This window comes from Maniola jurtina, chromosome 19, assembly GCF_905333055.1.
Source record: "Maniola jurtina chromosome 19, ilManJurt1.1, whole genome shotgun sequence".
Lineage (NCBI taxonomy): Eukaryota > Metazoa > Arthropoda > Insecta > Lepidoptera > Nymphalidae > Maniola > Maniola jurtina.
Genome location: NC_060047.1, coordinates 12,607,463 through 12,611,596, shown reverse-complemented (window position 1 = coordinate 12,611,596; position 4,134 = coordinate 12,607,463).

Below are 4,134 nucleotides of genomic sequence, written 5' to 3'. Positions count from 1 at the left end.
CAATTGTAAAGCTTTATAATTTAGCACTATGAATGTTTCGTCCTGTCGCACTTACGACCTTTTTAGGGTTCCATACTTCAAAAAGAAAAATGGAACCCTTATAGGATCACTTTGTTGTCTGTCTGTCTGTCAAGAAACCTATAGTGTACTTCCCGTTGTCCTAGAATCATCAAATTTGGCAGGTAGGTAGGTCTTATAGCACAAATACAGGAATAAATCTGTAAACCGTGAATTTGTGGTTACATCATTAAAAAAAAATTAAAATGTGCTTCAATTTTCAAAGTAAGATAACTATACCAAGTGTGGTATCATATAAAAGGGCTTTACTTGTACATTCTAAAACAGATTTTTATTTACTTTTATGCATAATAGTTTTTGATTTATCGTGCAAAATGTTGGAAAAAATACCCAAGTACGGAACCCTCAGTGCACGAGTCTGACTCGCACTTGGCCGGTTTTCTATAAACAGGCCACACACACCTAACACATGTGCATAACCGTCCCACGCGAATATGATCATTAAGGTGCTAAACGACTTACGGCCTATGACTATACATACCTGTGCCGCATGTACGCATTGTACACAAAAAACTGCGCTGTGTCGGCTGCGCGGCCTGTATCTTCGTATACGCTTAGCCTTCGAGTCGTTATTGAGACTTGAGATGTTTTTGAAATGTCGGAATAACGCATTACGAAAATTTCGGTCAGGAATTCGCATGTGTCTATTATGACGTTAAAAAACCGAGAATACTTCCTATGCGAAATGTTTTCATACAGACCCAGTATAATAGTTAAATACAATTATATGAAGTGGCAAAAAACATATCATCTTATCAACATTTTAAGGTTTTAATACTGAAAAAATTTGTGGTGTCAATGTGGTGAAAGGACATTAAAAATTTTCAACTCTCTGACGCCTGAATGTTGAAACTTTCCTAATATTTGAGAACACCTTAATTATTTGTAAGTGAGGGAATCTAGTTTCTGAAAGTGTAGTTAAAAGACCCTATTTTCATCATAAAAAAAATATAGTATTGTTCCTTCAGATACGGGGACTGAGGAGCTGGCGAACAGAACGTTGTAATCACACGAAATTAAATGTAGGAGGGGCAAAAAAATGAATGAAATCCGTTGAAACTCTAATATACTCTAATCGAAATCACGAACTTTAGACTTAATTTTACCGTTTTAGGCAGTTTTGCTTGGTAATGTTTAAATTTGAATTCAGAGTCCTCAAAAAGTTTAGATTAAAAAAAAAAGGAATTTGATCAAAAGTGTCATTACTAATTACACCTTTTTGCTCGTTATATAAGGGGCACTTAATTTTAAGAGGAGTTTCAGTGTTCGGGCGCGAGAGTTGAAATGTTTGACGAATAGTTTTAATCATTTTAACGTAGCTTAGTGGTTGGTTTTTAGAAATTTTATGGTAAAAGGAGTGTTGACGGAAACGGTGGAGGAATGTTTTCAATTTTGCGGTCACATGTTAGAACAGGACATCGAGTGGCATAATATACGATCCGTGACTTTGCGTGGATTTCATCATTAACCTATAAATGTCTACTGCTGGACAAATCTCATGTAAGGATATCCCACGCCACATTCTTGCGGTACCGCCATCTAGCGGCTCTCAGTGACTCGTTTGATGTCGACTGCATGGATTTAGGGTTTTTATGGCTCTCTTTGATTTTCCGGGATAAAAGTAGCTTTGTACAAATCAGTTAAATAGATGCACTGTGGAAAGCTAACAAACAGACACATTTTCGCATTCATAATATTAGTATGGGTGTAGTATCATATATGCTACTCAATGACCTGCGTTAGATATTGTGACCTAAAAGATTCTTGTACAGTCATAGACAAATTCTATTTTTAATTGTAGAATATTATCGTAGGTTAAATTTATATTGCTTGATTAATCTATAAGGAGCGAAGGAGCAAATCACAGCTGGCTGTTTGAAAATTGATTCTACTTACGACTCGCGCCAGCGAAGGATATAATCAAAAATGGCGGTCTAATCATGCTTTCTCACTCGCTCACTATACTTGTGTTTAGTGTGAGAGTAAGAGAGCATGATAGCGTCACCATTTAATGATTCCAGCAGGTTGATTGCGAAAGTTGTGAACACTATAATATCAAATGTGATTGGCTGAATTTATAATATTGCTGCGTCAATGAATTTTGGCCAATAGTGAAACTGTAACGGTGATTGTAATCATTACTGTAGCTGTCAAATTAGACAATCGAGCAACTCAACAGCTTGGTTTTGACTTTGGTTATTCTTCACGCTTATATTTACCTCACAATAATATTATGTGCGGCTAAATAAACTATACGACTAACATCTATGATTTTAACACCAAAAATCATACCTTGACGATTTAAAGAAACGTAAAACCTTGATTGGTTTTTTGACTTGTTAGTACTAACACTAGCTATTGAAAAGTCTAAAACAAATGCTGTCCTTTCCTGTTGGAGCATTTTGAAAGAGATAGCACTTATTTATTATAAAGTACTTTACTTTTTTACTTTTAGATTAATAAAGCAATACTTGTGTATTTTAAAAAACGCATAGATTAAATCTTTGTGGATAGTAAAAAAATCATGTCAATAGCGACTATCGAAACAAAATCACTGTACAATAATAATAATAATTTTAAAAATCTGCACAAAAAATATACCTATTATTTGAAATAGAAATATTAATCAAGATGTAAAAGTCTCAAGTTAAATCACTCGTTAAGTTGCACTGTTGAACGTACTTAAAATAGTAGGCTAAGAGCTAGTGAATTATTTGTTGAAGTTCTTATATTACTTTTGCTGTTCGTTTTAAAAAGCGGTTAGCTGCGACATGCAGTATATGACTATGTGATAACGCCAAAAAAATATGTGAATTTAGAAAAACTGATGTTTCTAAAAAAATATGCTATGTAGGACAAAACTTAAAACCTTGGTCCTGTGTAGCATTATTTTTAGACACATCAGATTTTGAATCTTTTTGCATTTACCCGCTTTTTAGAAATAAGACTACGGGATAAGACTTTAAAATTCTGGTGACTGTTTTATTATTTTATGCTATTTTTATGTTACATTCAAATGAAATTGTAACATGAAATATTTAGGTCACTTGATTTAAGCATGGTTAAATTTTCATATTATGTCATACCTTCGATACCATTATCAAAGATGCCCCAAAGATGTAGCTAACCATATAAAAACTGTAATGTTATTTTGCTTAGGGGTTTCAGGTTATCTAGTTTGCACAGAGGTTCAAAGATTTTATTTGCGAAAAATTACTTACTAAAAGTATTGTACAAAGCACTTTATACAAATTATCACTAGCTCTGAGCCTATCGTAATGTATGTATAAAATAATATTGTCATCTACTTGTATCTCTGTATTCTATAAATGCTAGGTTGAATTTTGTAAATATCTGTGTTTTACGAACATGTATATCTCTTTTTTTTTGTACGTACCCTTTATTATCTGAATGTGCCAATTGAAAATTGTGTTTTTCCAAAATTACTGTCATGGTGGGAACAAAACTTTTGAATTATATTTGTTGTAAAGTTCAGAGTTTAATTTCGTTGCTTGTTTACCTAAACTTAACAATGGCGTCAATCCTGATGTCCTTAACTAAATTTTGAGTACCTATCTGCATCTTTTTCTTTTAAATATTGCTAGAAAAGGACGAAAAATGAATTTTACACTTTTAAAATTTTAGTGCTACTCTACAAATTTAAACAAAATTACCACTCAAAACTGGCGCCTAAAGTCACGAAGTTTGACAGTTCTAAATTAAAGTAAGTCTGTCTGTCCTTTTCTTATTACATTGGTAAGAAAAAGATGTGAATATTCTAAAATTTAGTTGCCATCAGAATCAGTACCATTAAAGCTCTATTTACACTGGATTTAAACTACCATCAATAAACTATCTATCAGCGCTTGAACTATAAACATTTAAGGCAAGTTTAGATGAAGTAAGTGACTGGTTATCCTGTGTAACCATTTTCGTGCCAGACTTTCTCTTGCCTATCTCAGACTATTTTTCGCTATTAAGTACATAAACTTTGAAATAAGTTGTCAAAGTTAAGAAACGTGACACTGAAGTTGCGTTTCTCCGTGAAATATTATG